General features: G+C 40.2%; 1 long non-coding RNA gene across 2 annotated transcripts in view; it reads right to left on the minus strand.

The window, feature by feature from the left end:
- Positions 1–6,852: 6,852 nt before the first annotated feature.
- Positions 6,853–16,768, minus strand: part of LOC119254867 (uncharacterized) — a 324,898-nt gene continuing 314,982 nt past the window's right edge. For both annotated transcript variants that reach the window (XR_005127396.2, XR_008553669.1), the window contains one exon: positions 6,853–7,141. This is a non-coding gene — a long non-coding RNA (uncharacterized LOC119254867). The remainder of the gene's footprint in view (positions 7,142–16,768) is intronic.

A 16,768-nucleotide genomic window follows, 5' to 3' on the forward strand; every position in this document is an offset into this window, starting at 1 on the left:
CATTTCTTTTACTTCCCTCTTTAGGGACTCAATTTCATTCTTCTGACCATTTTTCCCTCTTTAGGGACTCAATTTCCTTCTTCTGATCTATCACTTTTTTAATCATGGCAATTTTAAATTCTCTTTCTGGAAGGCTCAGAAGTTCTTCCAAGTTGCTGTCGTTGCAATCTGGGGAGTGGTTTTCTTTTTGTGGTGTGTTTCTTTCCTGAGGAGTTGTTAGGTTGCGTGTGGTTCTTCTACTCCCTACTGTCTGTTTTCTAATTTGTCGTATGCGTTGGGACACTGTGATGCTCGGACTGACTGGCATCTTGGGTGAACTTCTCCGCTCCCCTCTGGCTCTTCCAGGAGCCATCTCTGCCTTCTGGGGGAGCTTTCTGCTGGTTTTAGGCAGTTTTTACTGAAGAAATGTCCCTGTTCTCAAATGGCGAAGCGGGATGCAGTCCCTGCGCCTCCGGTTTCAGGCACACTCTTCTGCGCCCCCGGTCTGCCCCGGACGTGGGTGCCTGCTCCCTCTGTGGGCTCAGACTGCTGGTTGGAAGGGGCCTGGCGTGGAATAACTTCCGGCTGGCCACTGCAGAAGCCTTCTGCCCTTTTCAAGCAGTCTTAAGAAATCCTGTTCTATGGGGTGTTAGTGACTTTTTTTTTCTTGGTCACTAGGTGGCGCCAGAGATCTCTCCTATTGTCCTTGGGGGGCTGTTTTTCGCCCCCCCCCACCCCGTGGGACAGGGAACAGAGCGGGAATGGTAGGGTACACCTCAACAGCTTTGGGGTGCTGTGTCTGCCTTGTGCCCCACCGTCGTGGAGAACCCACGCCCCGAATTTTCGTGCCCCGGGTCTCAGTTCAAAGCCCTCAGTTCCAGGACGCGGGCTGTAGCCCAGTTCAGTGGCGCTGGAATGGCGCCTTTTGCACCGCTCCCGTGCCTGGGCGCCTGGTTCCTGCTCACTCAGGGAGGGACCTTCACCTCAGTGAGGACCTCCGCGTCTCCCCGCAAGCCTAGGTTGTCTCCCCACAAGCCTAGGTCGCAGGCGCGGGGACCTGGGCAGCCGTGATCCCGGTCTGCACTTGCTTTTCAAGTTCCCCGAGCGCGCCGCGTTTCCGCACAAGCTTACCGGCAGCCCGGGCTGTGTGCGCGTCTCCCGGGGTCTTTGTTCTTCTCTAATGGCGCCCGGAGCCGTTCGCTCACCACCGCGGCGGATCCTGCAGGGTTCTCCACAGCTCCCGTTCACGGGGTGTGGTGGCTGCAATAGTTCCTTTCCACTCACGGTCCCGCTTGCTGCGTCGTTTGTTCTTGTGGGTTGTTTTGGTTTGTTGTTTCCTCCTCTCTGCCGGTCGGAGAGTGCCGCCTCTGTGGGCGGGGGAGGGGAGCAGGGTTCTGCGCTTCCCTCCCTTCTAGTCCTCTTTTATGGCCACTTTCTTCTTGGGGTAGTTTGCTGGAGTCACCCGTTTATCTTCCGTGTCCCAGTTCTCACTGGACCTGCCGCTTTCCTCCCTATTAACTTTTTTTAATGGGAGATCTTACTCGCAGTGTCTCCTCGCCGCCATGTTGCTCCGCCCCCCTCCAATAACACATTTTTTTCTGTGACTTGAGGATAGTTAAAGCTTTCTTTTAAAATACAAAAAGCAATATTCATGAAAGATGAACTGATAAATTATGTAAGCTTCATAACAAATGAACAACGTTGGTCCACCCTAAAACATCTTTGTTTTTTAAAGATTTATTTATTTATGCATAGAAGGACCAGGCCAGAGATGTGGGGAGGTGGGGGTTAGAGGATTCACCAGAGACAGAGCAGGGACTGACTGAAATACACTTGCTGAGGGGAGCAGCAGGTGAGTCAGGAGAGGTCTGCTGCACCATGTGGATAACTTCCTTGTCAGGAATCGAACTCATGCTGCAGTGGCTGCGTACAGCTTCATAGGTTGTGTCTTCACCCCTTGCGCCACCAGGGAGGCCCAAAAACATCTTTGAATACATGAATAGAGCATGAGAAAATATTTATAATTCCCTCCCTGACCTAGGACTGGTAACCAAAAATATATTAAACAAAAACACTCCATGACAGTCATAATAAGACAAACTCGCCAATAAGAAGTGGGGGAAATATTTAACATGCGCCTCACAAAGGATAATATATGAATAGCCTATAAGTACATGAAAAAGCACTGAATACCATTGACATCATAAAATTTAAAATTTAAACTATGAGAACCACTAAACAGTCACTAAAATAGTTAAAATCAAAAGGCAATCACTGTTAACCATTGGTACAATCTGCAGCAACTAAAATTTTCTTATGCTGTGAGCAGCAGTAAAATGCAACCATTTTAGACACACAATGCATACATAATTAAACAACAAACACCTCTCCTTTGACTCAATGATTCTAAGGAAAGATACATTAAAAGAACGTACTTGCAAGAAATCACTTCTGCAGCTTTCTTCATTATAACATAAAAGGAATGAGTCTATAAATCTAGCATAGAGTGGATAATAAAACTATGTTCTACTTCTGCAGTGGGATTTACTCAGCAGTAAAACAGAATAAGCCACTGATAGATACATGGGTGAAACTCAAAAACCATATATGAGTGAAGAAGTCTCACACAAATGCAAACATCAAGATCCCATTCAGATGAAATTCTGTATCAAGAGGTAAATTTAACTTATGATGGGCTAGGGGTGGGGTTTTAACTGGGAAAGAACAGCAGAAAAACTTCCTGGAGGGGCAATCACATTCTGCTTATTAGTAGGTGTGTGTTTGCTCGGATCATGAAATGGACACTTAAAACTCGCATTCTTTATTGCTTGTGCATATTTCTGGAAAAGAAGAAAAAATTTCTGTCTACAAATGGGGAACTCTACTTGATGTTATGTAAGCTGAAGTATTTACAATGACATGTACTGAAATCTACAACCCACCTTGAAATGCTCTTGAAACATACCAAATACAAATATTATGCTAGGTGACATAAACCTGAGGGAGAAAGACGAATACCGATGATTCCACTCATATGTGGAACATACAGGGAAAGCAAAGGGAAACTAAAAGCTGGCCTCCAACCTGTTCTCTGTGACCTGCCCTCCCATCCACCTGCGCAGAGCTGAGAACACGCCAGGGCCCTCCACACATGGCATGGCTTTCTGGGGCCTTCATTCTCAATGTGTATTTTCTCCATTTTTTTGTTAGTTTTCCCACCCAGCCTTCCATGATCTGGTGGTTCATCCAGGGTTGATTCAAGAGGACACAGCCAGTGGCCCTTGCAAGTTCACCCTGTAATAGGTACTAAGAAGCTTCTATCACAGCATTTTATGTCTGGGTATGTAGATTAATTTTGTTTACTTCTGATTTTTTAAATAGAAAATGCAAATGCCCAACAGGCATATGAAAAAATGTTCAATATCACTTGTAATCAGGGAAATGCAAATCAAAACTACAATGAGACACCATCTTACCCAGTGAGATGGCACATATTAAAAAACTAGCAACAACAAATGTTGGCGAGGGTGTGGAGAAAAAGGAACTCTCCTGCACTGTTGGTGGGAGTGCAAACTGGTCCAACCACGATGGAGAGCTGTGGGAGATTTCTGGACCTACTAAACATAGAGCTTCCATAGGATCCAGCATTCCACTCCTAGGTATTTACCCAAAGGACACTGAAACATCAATTCCAAAGAACACCTGCACCCCTATGTTTTTAATAGCAGCACTATTTTACATAGCTAAGCGCTTTGGAAACAACCCAAATGCCCAAAAATAGATGACTGGATCAAGAAGATATGGTATATATACAAATGGAATATTACTCAGCAATCAAAAAAGGTAAACTCATGCCATTTACAGCAAAATGGATGGAGCTGGAAGGGATTCATGCTCAAAGATAAAGCCAGGAAGAAAAAGAAAAATACTCATAGCAGGAATTTAGAAACCTAAATAAGAAACCAGGAAAAATACTAATTAATAAAGAAAAGAATCAAAATCAACCAGCAACTATAAACCGGAGATACACTATGGGGTAGGGAGGAAGGGGAAGAAAGGAGGATTAGGGTCAAAATTGGGAGGGCAGAACCATATGGGGAATATAACAAAATGAAAATGCAAAACATTGTGCAAAAATGAAAATGAGGGTAAGATTTAATAAATAAATATATTAATAAAAGTAAAAAAATGAAATTTTAAGATATTTGTCCACATTTCATATAACAAAAACTTTTAAGACTCATGAACTCAAATGTCTCTACTTTAAAAATACACTTAAAACAGGGGTGGGAAGAGCACAAGGGACTATGATGATGGTACATGGGTGAATTGGTGGTGGAAATTTCACCAGGACTATACCTGAGATGATAAAGCATACATTGTATAAAAATGAAGAATAATGTAAAACTATATAATAAAATTTAAAAAAAAAAAAAATACACTCATATTTTCTTACTGTCACTATTCTGTTATCTTAAAGACTTTGAGAGTTCTTAGTTTGCCGAATTTGTTTGCATATTTTCTATTTTTTAGATTGATAATTCAATTGGTACAGAATAATTTGACACATGAATTCCCTCAGAATACCCCTTCAGATAGAGTTCCTGGATTTTAATGTGTTATTTGCCTTTATCATCAATAACTGATTTTTACTGCTGATTTTTTCATTCTTGAATTCCTATTTTAGTTAAAAAAAAAATCCCAATCACTGTGGCAGCTTTTACCTAAAGATTCAGGAACTACCAATGTTTCAAGCATCAGCAGGAAAAGAAAATAACTGCCAAGAGTTGATTCCCATAAACAGTTGATTTTTCATTCTAAATGACTTTTGCTATTTTTTAGTACACAAGCAGTTTTCGCAAGGGATCCATGACATTGTATTTTAACAAGCACGGCTGTATATAACACCTCCCCTCTGGTAGCACTGTGTCAGTCATTTCACGTAATAATTTCCTAACGATCCTGAAACATTTGCTTTATACCTGGATGGTCTCATTGTCGTTCGAGGCAATTTTCTGGAAACATTTTCAATGTTGAAATTTATCGGTAAATCTAAGCAAACACATAGTAGAGTGTGAGGAGGAAAAACTGAGGATCAAACTTTTGCCAATGAAGTGTATAATATTTTCTTTGACAGAGCAAAGTGATATATTGCATGTCACAGCTAAGCTGTAAAAATACCACGACCTTTCATCAGTCTCAATTATTAGAAGTAATAGCCTCGGGCCGAAGCTACTTGGGCATCCCTGACCATATTTAACACAGAAAACTATAGAATCGAATGCAAAGTGTGCAGCCATACTAAGCCATGATAGGGTTACCTACTGGTCCATTCATCATTTTTTTCTGCTTACTCTGTGGCTGACATCTACTTATTAAGTCTTTCCCTGGGTCATTTCACACTGCTGAAGAGGCAAAGTAGAAATCCCATCAGGAGCTCTGCATTTCCAGAGGGAAGGAAGGTGTTTTTATTTGTGAGGCCATCATCATCTTATTAGGCAAAAGGAAAACTGTTGGTCTCAAATGCTCCCGTCCTGCTGTTTCAAAGATCATATCCTGCCCCAATGTACAGGGAAATTCTAAGATAACATCAACTGCGTGCTGCAGGATGGTAATAACGTCCAGTAGCTGGGGACCAGCTGATGAGAAGCCAGGCCCAGCTGAGCACGGAACAGCCAAGGCAATGCCCTGGGGCAGCAGGGAAGGGAGGAAACCAGAAGCAGGGGTGAGTCAAAGAAAAGCTGCATCTTTCATTGAATTTTAGGGGCTAATCCTCAAGGAGCAACTGGCATGATGTCAAAGAGGCAGTGGAATATGCAAATGACTTGTATTTGGTTGGGGATGGAACTCAGCAATCTTGCATGGCCCTTCTTTCACTGAAATTTAGCACTTTAACTAGAAATTTATTCAGCAAACAATAGCTATAGATGCAGTAGCTCTGAATGTGGCTGCCACAGCAATCACAAATCTCGAATATCATAATGTTTGGGTTGCGGAGATATTCTGAAACCATTTTCACCTACCACTATCTCAAAATGATCATGCTGTTGGACCTGCCACTAGCTCCTGTGGTATAATAAAGAAATGCATGACTTATTAGACCACTTTTCAATAATTTGATAACTGCATGCCAGTGTAATTGATCTCCTTGGGTGTCCTTTGCAGCTTATTTTATGCACTTAAAAGCAGTTTTCTGAAACTGTTACAATGAGCCCAGTTTCCAAGAATTGTTTTGCCATTGTCCAAGGTCTTGTTTTTTGTCCATTGTCCATGCACCGATGGCGCCTCAAACTGATGGCATTCAAAATAAACTATATTTTTAAATATGCTAAATGTTATGACATATTCCGAACAGGCACATAACTAACTCAAGGAGAGACTCAACAGAGGTCTAAGACTCTCCCTGGGGCCCCTTTTGAGCTGTAGAAACCTGACTTGGGGGGAGAAAGATGAAGATCCAGATTTTATAGTCTTCAGAGTACCTCTGAGTTGTTGGTGAACTTTTGCAAATGAGTTTCCTGGGCCATAAACCACTATAGGAGCGAGGAGACCCACAGAGAGTGCTGTGAGGGGCAGGGCAGGCATGATGCACAGGTAGGCACAGCTTGGGAGGTGGGGGGCGGGGCTGGAAGTGGGGGCTCTGTCACTGTGGTCGAGTCACTGTCATCTAGGTAGATACCCACAAGGTACGAGGCATCTTGCAAAACCCACCAGCACAAGACAATACGAGGCACCTTGCAAGAGCAAGACCCAGTGAGACCTGCCTAGATTCTCCATTTCCCTCCCTGGGTCACATCTCACCTCTGCTACCAGAGGGGGTATTAGAGTCACAAACCGACCTCAGGGAAGTGAGGAGGGAGAGATGAAGACAATGGAGACCATACCTCCTCCCCTGCTTCCTGTCTGCAGCAATTCCCATGTGGGGGAGGCAAAAAATGTAACCTTAAATCAAGTTTGGAATTTTGCGTATTAAATACATCTGGAAAGTCTCATTTCTGAATCAAGATCCGGTTGGTGACTTAAGGATCCACAGGACTTTTTGGACGACTCCATGGCTCAGGCAGGTAAGGAAATTCACCTCCCTTCTCCCTGGGGACCAACCTCTTACTGTTTCTCTTTTAACTTTTGCCAAGTGCCCACTGGATGTTGCAGCCCCATTGATCTGAAAGGGAAGCAGAGTGGAAAATGAACTGGCTTTCTGGTTGTGCTGCAGGAATCTGTATGTTTATTATAAAATTTACACTGACTTTTTTTTGTCTCTGTCTTCTCAGATGCATAAAACTTCTGTTCCAGCTAATTTGCTTTACTCCCAAGACCCCCAGCTAGGTCCTGCCTTTTGTTTCGTTTGTTCTTGCTTGCAAAGCCTTTTCATTTCATTCCAGAGTGCTGTAAACTCCACCTACCCAGCTGGTCTGGCTCAGAAGCATTGTTTCCACAATATTTTATTTAATGGCACAGCCCATGTAGATTCCCTCCACCAAACCCGGGTAGCCCTTTGCAGTGAAATTTATTTGAGTCTTCATAACCATATTCCAGTTTTGCATAATGTGTTACCTCTTTATTTGTGTTTATCAATGAACAGAGAGTTACCAGGAAGTTGTATATCCCAGAGCTGCACATACAGTAGATACATAATTCATTTGAATTTTAATACATTCTACAGGTAACTTACAGATGCATATGATTCTGCAAGGCAATTATTTTTCACTTAAAAAACTTTATACATAAGACCTTTTATCATGTGCTTGCTTTTTTGATACCAACATAATTTTTTTCCTGTCTTTTCCTAAAGTAAATGATACATCCAATGTTTCTAGGCTTCTTTTTTGAAATTGTGGGCAGTTTCTGGCCTCAGAAAAACTGGAAGTTCATTTGTTATCGTTTCAAATGTAAATGCAAATAAAAACCTGTTCCCATCACTCTGTATATACCAAACATAAGTCTAAGAATATATATGTTTATGTGTAAATATTCTGGGGGTGTGCTTTAAAGAAATTTCAGGGTTTTATTTAAAGTACATGAAAGGTTGGAGGCAGCAAAAAGATGTCTCCGGGGTCTTGTGTATTTTGGAGAGGAATGTCAAGAATGTGGGCTTCTCTGCCTGTAAAACAATAACTTCTTTGATTGGATGTTCAGTTGTGCTTTGCTGGTATTTTCTGTTTTTAAATCCAAAGTAAATTTACTTAGGACTTATAGGAGTGTGTCATTTTCCAAAGCAATTGGTCATTTTGTTCTTTTTATATAAAAAAAAATCAGTGAATCTTTTGAAATTTGAACTCTACCCTTGTTTACCACAGTGGTTTCTGCTCTAGAAGTTAAAATTTGTCCCATAGTCCTTCTTTATCCCTGAAAAGCTAAAGACAGGAAGACTTCTTTGTAGAAATTATGTTGGTAAAATTATTCTCAATGATTCTAATTAAGACAGATGATGCTTTTAAAAATATGCACTTAATCTGTATTTTCTTGACATTGTAATAGAAATAGTTGTCACCAATAAAATCCTCCCTTGCATTTGATCAAACATTGACCAAAAGAATGTTCCAGTTTTGAGCTCACACAGGCAACATTTCCGTGGTTCTGTGTCATTCTCCAGTGCTTCCCAACCAACACTAATAATTAACATTCTCTTGACATTTCCCCTATTTTTGCACATTTTTCAACACATCTTTCGATATTTGGGTTAATTCTCCTCTGAGTCATGTTCTAAATTTAAAAAAATAACAGAAGTTTTACTATCTGTCATAGGGGTGATTCTGTTAAAAACAGAAAAAAACAGGCCCAAAATGGAGTCATTCATGCTGGACCCCCACCCAGGCTTAATCCCTGTTGCAGTTTAAACCTCTCGCCAAAGTATGATCTTAAACCAATAAATCTGGAGGTTGCTACACAACATGGTGAGGTCATCTGCATGATAAGAGCCCTCTTGCTTCCCTGGGGAAGTTGGTTTTAAGTGAAATAATCTTTTCTTAAACGAATAATCTTAACCCCCCCTTTCTGTCTATAAATACACTTCATTTTGTATAAGCCTTGCAGTAATTAATGTGATGCTGCCCATTCATGAATCATTGCAGAAGACCAATTAGATTTCTAAGATAGTGGGTCTTGCTTTCTATTCTATTATTTCATGTTGAACAATACCTTATGTTCCTTCCAGTTCATCAAGTTCATCGATTTTTATTTGTTTCTCTTGGGGTGATATTCAAAACAAAATAAGTACATACACCAACTTCTTTTTGGATCAGCAAAAATGTAGAGCTGAAAGCTCAATCTGAATTGTAACATACTAAACAGACCATTCAAATGATTCACTGATGAATAAGGGAGTGACCTTCAGCCATGGGAACATAACTGCGACCTTGTGGTCTACTGAGGGAGGATGAACCTGGAATCACAGGTATAGCCCAGGACTAAATCGGCCCAACTCCTGCTTCCGCGTGTGAGTTAAGAATATTTTCTACTCTTTTTTTAGTGATTGAAAAAAAATTTAGCAGTATTTTAGGAAACATGATATATATATATATATATATGAAATTAAATTTCCAATGTCCATAAATAATTTTTGGAGTACTGCCACACTCATTCATTTACATGTAGTCTATTTTTTCACATGGTCTATGCTCATTTATTCACAGGTTTTTTTTTTTTTTTTGAAGAACTGGGGTACAGGCCAGAGGTATGAGAGATGAGAGGATTCACCAGAGACAGAGCGGGGAGCAGAACAGGAGGATCTACTGAAATATACTGCTGAAGGGAGCAGCAGGAGAGACAGGAGAGGTCTGCTGCACCATGTGGGTCAGCTCCCTAGCCAGGGATTGAACTCAGGCTGTCGCGGTGATAATGCTGAGACTAAACCCCCAGGCCACCAGGGAGGCCCTATTCACATATTTTCATTTACATATTTTTTGTGACTGTTTTTATACCACAGCACCAGAGATGCACAGTTGCAACAGAGACTGCATGCCTCGCCAAGGCTAACATGTTTACTATGTGGTCCTTTGCAAGAATAATTCAAGATAATGTCTTTTTTCTGGAACAATTCCATTGATGCCAGCACACGTGCCCATGGATCACTAGGTCATGATTAAACATGGCTGCCATCTATCAAATTTTGAAATGCCTCCTGTCTATTCTTCTAGTAATGATGACTTCAGCAGCTCTTTGGCACAATGGATGATGATTCATTCTGACTACTGAGTTTCCCTTTGACCAACAACATATTTCTTTTCAAATAGATAGACAAGATTATATGAAAAATACCCCTGAGGATATAAAACAAACTGCTGATTGTCACATCATTAGTTCCACCTACTATCATACCCATTGACATGTATTTAGTCAGAATACATACTAAAATCTGACATGGTGCATTCCCAATTTAATCAATATCTAAATTTGTACTTCAGAGGAGTTTTATTACTCATTTCACTTAATTTCTCCCCTTGAAAAAACAATAAAAAGTTCCTGTTACATTTCCCAAATATATGCTGCTAGAATTTCAAAAGCAATCTCACTGCAGGCTATATTAGTGTTTTTTGAAATGAGAGACAAACTATTTATACAGCACTTAATCAACTGCAAGAAAATAACTCAAGCTGTACCGAAAAAGATCATGTATAGATCCATGTAATTGGAAAAAAAAAAAAAAGGATTAAACTGTTGCTAACTCAGAAAAGGTTTCTCTCTCTCTTTTAGTTTAGCTTGTCCCTATTCTCCTGCAAGAGCTGGCTTGGGGAAAACCCAGCACTGACTCTACACATGTCTCCCAAATCCAACTCCAGCAGAATAAGAGAGAATCCATCCACACTCAATAAAACACAAAAGCATAGATTCTTTGGGAAATACAAAATAACCTGATGTGATTAAGGGGGGATTTGGTAGTAGGTGTGGTAGGATACATAATCGTATCAAGCCATGAAGCTATGCTCCTAAAGGTTCTATAGTACGGTAAGCCAGTGATAGATCAATACAATTTATTTAAATAAAATAATAATATAAAATCTAAATGCCTTAGCAAACTTTCAAAAAAAAAAAAAAAACATAATCTGTTTCCTGCGTACCTCTCTGACTTTTACTCATGGACTTAGTCTGCAGTCTGCATCACTGTCTTCCTCTGTTCCTCTGCTCCTGAAGCATGAAATTTGTCTCTGCTTTAGGACCTTTGCAGCACTATCTCCTCCATTAAAAAATGCTCTTCCCAAGACTTTTATATCCCTCCATTTATTTAGTTGTCAAATTAAAAGTTACCTTCTATTTAATATCTTACAGGATTCTCAATCCCATTATACAATCACCATCTACTTAATCTCAATTATATCATTCTACTTTTTTTTAAAGATTTATTTATTTATGCATACAAGAGTAGGGACACAGGCCAGAGTGTGGGGGTGAGAGGATTCACCAGAGACAGAGTGGGGAACAGAACAGGCAGACTGACTGAAATACACTGCTGAGGGAACAGTGGGTGAGATAGGAGAGGTCTGCTGAGCCATGTGGGTTTCTCCCTGGCCAGCCAGGGATTGAACCCATGCTGCAGAGGCTGCGGACTGCTTCACAGTGCAGTGCCCAACCCCCCTGCATCCTCATTCTACTTTAATTTTGTACGTAGAATTTACATTTGTGGGCCTCCCTAGTGGCACACGGGGTTAAGTCTCAGCACTATGAAGCCATAAAAATTCACTGCAGCATGAGTTCGATCCCCAGTCAAGTTGCTACCTACATGGCACAGCCGACCTCTCCTGTCTCACCCGCTGCTCTCCTCAGCAGTGGATTTCAGTCAATCTGCCTGTTATGCCCCCACTCTGTCTCTGGTGAGTCCTCTCACCCGCCGCACCTTTGGCCTGCACCCCAGCTCTTGTATGCATAAATAAATAAAATAAATCTTCAAAAAAAAGAACTTACACTTTTGTATTTACTTTGGTTTGCTTTCTCTATGACCTAGAATGTCCATTAGTGTTAAAAAACCTTCTTATTTCCACCTTTCAGTATCCCTCAAGTGTAGAATATTGCCTGGTGACATGAAAAATTATTTAAACATTAAATATTTGAATAATACCGAGTCACTAAACTTGTTCTTACTCAGTTAAACAGGGGAGATGTAACACCAGGAATTTAGGCTTTATCCTCTTCCTTGTTGGAGTTCAAGAGCATTGTAATCTGGGAATTGACATGATAAGAGTTACATTTGAAAAATTCACTTTGCAATCTGAATGCAGAAAACAACACTAGCGGCATGGTAAAGAAGTAATGAGAGGGCCTCCCCGGTGGCGCAGCGGTTGAACGCTGGGTTGTGAAGCTGCCCGCAGCCTCTGCAGCGCCGGTTCGATCCCCGGCTGCTCCCCGGCCACCAGAGGAGGGTCCCACATGGCGCGCAGACCTCTCCTGCCGCCCGCTGCTCCCCTCAGCAGTGTCCTTCGGTCCTTCTGCCTGCTCTGCTCCCCGCTCTGGCTCTGGTGAATCCTCTCACCCTCCCGCGCTTCTGACTGTACCCAGTGCATGTATGCATGTATGTATAAATCAATCAATAAATAAATCTTTAAAATTAAATAAAAAAATAAAAAAAAGTAGTAATGAGAATGTTGGTGAGAAGAGAAAGAAGTGCAAAGTAGCGTGAGTGGGGCAAGAGAAATGAGAGAACTAAAAGACTTACTGGGTGTGAAAAATAATGGAAAGAAGGTAAAATAAAGCTGAAGGTAAAATAAAGCCCAGGGGTTTTTTTTTTTTTGTTTTTTTTTTCTTAGATAATTATGGATAGAGAAGTGCTGAACAGTAAGTAGTTTTGAAAGAACAAAATTATGGATTTAACTTGGACAGTTCAAATTGTCTGTAAGACTAGTGGTTAGAAGTAGCAACAGAAAGTAAAACACATGGACTTGGGACTGAAAAAATAGGTAAGAAAATAGATAAAACCTTGTGAGTCATCTGCACATAGGTGGTAGTAAAGGACTGGCAGGGTGAGGGCTGAGGTCATCCAGAGAGTATAAACCTTGACCAAAGAAAGACATCATTTCAGGATCAACTGAGGAACTTTTGCGAATTAAACAAAATCTTCTTCCTCCAACTTAGTTTTACAAATGTAATGTTGCTGCTGCCTTGTGGGGTCCTCAGTGTGCCCTACTTGGAACACGTTTGAGAGTCACTAGACTTGGAAAATATATAAAAACCAATGAAAGGACCCTGGTAAAAAACTCAAAGAGGTGATGCACAAGACGCTCTTGGAAAGGAAATTGAGACTTATCACTGCAAGATGTAGGAGATTAAACACAGCAAAACAAAAAAATCAGAGAGGGGTGTCTACAGTGGTGAATCTTGAAAGGTTCAGGAAGCAATAGAGGTCAATCATGCCAGTTTCCTATAAGCCAAGCAACACAAGCACTTGGAGTTCACTGTTGGGTGGACATTTAGCCCATTTATGGTCTTGGCAAGAGCAGCCAGATTTTATGATGTGTTTAATGAGTAGATAGTAATGAACTGGAGCAAAGGGATGTAGCTAACATTCTCTTAAGAAGTTTGGGCTGTGAAAAGTACAAATGATTAGTAAAGATCCAAGCATAATGAAAAAAAATATTTGTATTGTTTTTTACATGAGGTTGTAATGAGAAACAGTGAACTAGGTTGAAGTGATTAGAAAAGGAAAGTGGAGATTCAAATAAACAAATATTTGGGACTGAAAATCTATATTAACTTCAGATGGCATAGAGGCAATGAACAATGAAGGGAAAGCTACTTAAAGTCTCCAATTTTCTAACTTGAATTAGGGGGTTACTGATGTCACCATTAATCAAAGACATACTGGAAGAAGTAACCTGAGGAAAGATAATTAATTTGGGTCAAGATGTGCTGAAGCCATAATTCAGAAGAACTTTGTAGGTGTTTGTTCAAAGAAATATGGGGAAGCTCCATCAAAACAGGTGGATCAATTCCTTGTAATAAATCAGTCTTGATAAGATATCCAGAGCAAAAAACATAAGCAAATATTAAATTATAAATATGAGTTTATTTGAAGACCATTCAACCAAAAATTCATTTATAAAGAAGACTAGAAAGTTATTATCAGAGAAACAGGAAAGAAATTGGGAGAGATAAGAATCTATAAAGCTTAAGACTCAGCACATGAGAGAGTATCAGAGGTCTTTGAGTATTAAGCTCAATTGACTTGGGGACATAAAGTGAGACCTAGATTGACTAATAAGACCAAGATCCAAGATGATATGTTTGTCATACGTTCAGAAAATTCTATGTAGTACATCGAAGATCACTGGATATCTTCTTGCTGAGTTTTTTTTTTAGAGTGGTAGTTCATATGAAAACAAAATTTCAGTGGATTAAAATAATAACCTACTTTCATTGTTTTGTTTTTGTTCTGTGTTGGTTTGGCATGTGACTCTCAGTTTTCCCAGCATCTTTGGTTGAAGAGACTTTGCTTCTCCACTGTATGCTCTTGGCTCCTTTGCTTTAAATTAACTAACCATAGACATATTGGTTTAATGCATGTCCTCCATGGAAACAGAAGATACGAGTCACTTAATTTATAACTGGCAAGTCTGGGACCTCCCCAGTGGCTCAGGTGGCTAAGCGCAGCACTGTGAAGCTGCCCGCAGCCTCTGCAATGAGAGTTCGATCCTGGCCAGCAGCGGAGATACCCACATGGCGGGGCAGACCTCTCCTGTCTCGCCCACTGCTCCCCTCAACAATGTATTTCGGTCAGTCAGCCTGTTCTGTTACCCGCTCTGTCTCTGGTAAATCCTCTCACCCTCCTGCATATCTGGCCTATACCCCAGTTCTTGTATGCATGAATAAATAAATCTTAAAAAAAATTATTAAAAAAAAAGTGGCAAGTCTGGTGCTAAATAGTGGGAAATGAGTGTGGCAGCAGGCACTGAGATTAAGAGATATAGATTTCTAATAGGTTCTTTAAGCTGCAGTTGATAAATCTTTTTAATGGTGGATTATGAGAGAGGACAAAATTAGAAAAACCAGTAAACCTTCAGATATGGGGAATATTGACTCTATTTGTTTAAGCTTCTGGAATGTTGGATTATGTACAACTAGACATTTATATGTCATTCAAAACAAAAAAGTGAATGAGTTCACCTAGGAAGGGTAAATACATACAGCAAAGGACCTATAGCTAAAGGAAGTAATACTAGATGATAAAATCTAAGCTGATAAAAATCTAAGATGATAAAATGTGGGTAAGTAGGAAAGTGAGAAGATAAAAGGGAATTAATAATAAAAAAAAGGAAGCGTGGAATTAAGGTTTTAATGAAGCTGAAGAATTTCCAGAGTCAAAGCACTTGAGTTGGGAGGGTTAGAAGTGGCAATCAAAGAGCGAATTGCTTGCAGTAGAGTTTAGAAATGATACACTGCCTGTGATGACAAGCTTAAGATATAACCATAGAAATGTTTGGCTAAGATAAAATGAAGGATAAGCCCACTGGAAGTAAGGAAATCAATGAACTGAGAGACACAATCTCCCTGCTGCTTTCTATTACTCCTTGAATCTTAAGTTTTAACTGTACAAAACAATTTTCCATTCTCTGAAAGATGTCATCATCATTTCATAGATCTGTGCTTTTGTCCATGTCATTCCTTCTCTGTGAAAGGCTGTTCCAGATCCTAGGGACATTCTTCCTCACCTTGGTCAAATATTTCCTATTCTCTGCAACATTATCAACCCCAGCCCATGCCATGTCCTTAAGGAAATGAACCAGTTTCTCGTTTTTTTTGCCTTATGTGTATTTCAAAGGTAGCACATTCTGTTAGATTTGTTTATTTAAACAACGACAACTTACACTTGTCTTGAAGGCAGAGAACAAATTTTGCTGACTTTTGCAATCTTAGCACATGGTAGTGTCAGCACATAGTAGCGGTTTCGGCAATGCATGTGGAGTGTATTTACTCAGGAGCAGTTGCAAACATCTGAGCTGACTGGTTTTGGAATGGCTAAGACATTAGTTGTAGTACCGTGGAGAGAAAAGAGAGAAAGGAAGAGATATTTCACCTTGCACCTCCACTGAATATATCAGGATGCAGCAGATTTTTCAGTGTCAAAATATGTAAATTTAATTTTACAATTTATGGTAGAAAGTGCTTTTTTGTTCAGTAGGTTATTTTTATCTGCAACAAGTAGGCCTAGATCTTTATGTGCTTCATGTTCTATCTAGCTCTCTACTTTGGATACCCCAAACCTCAATGGCTTAACAAATTTCAGGTATGTTTCCTGCTCAAATCAATTACAATGTGTATTAGCAAAGGACTAAGCTTTCTGTAGTAATTCTATGGCCAGGATCCTTTGATTGCAGGACTTCTTTACCTTTTAAAACTGTAAACTCTCTATTGAATCCCATACAATCAGAAGACAATGAGGAAAGATAGGAGAACGGCCAAGAGTTTGTATAAATCTGACCTAAAAATGATATGTAACACCTCTGTCCATATTCTATTAGCCAAAACGCAATAATATCGCCGCAATTAACCTAATGGTTCCTGAGAAAGTCAAACTGAGTGTCTATAAAGAAGCAATAACTCATGGGTATTAATGGGCAAAAGTAAAAGGCAAGGAATAACTGATCCAAGAGTAATTCCTTGTAGATTAGTTACTCATCAAGTGTTATGAGTTCCATCAACAGTCAATTGTTTAAGACACAATTCTGGCAGAGATCTGAAATAGTGAGTTAGGTTATGCACCCGCTATTTCGTGTAAATTATATGCACAAGGTTTGTTTCCATCCCACTGGTTATACCATGGTCAGAACACACAACCATTCCTGCTGAGCCAGAGGAATTGTGA

Source organism: Talpa occidentalis, unplaced genomic scaffold, assembly GCF_014898055.3.
Source record: "Talpa occidentalis isolate TD23 unplaced genomic scaffold, MPIMG_talOcc4v2.1 talOcc4.3, whole genome shotgun sequence".
Lineage (NCBI taxonomy): Eukaryota > Metazoa > Chordata > Mammalia > Eulipotyphla > Talpidae > Talpa > Talpa occidentalis.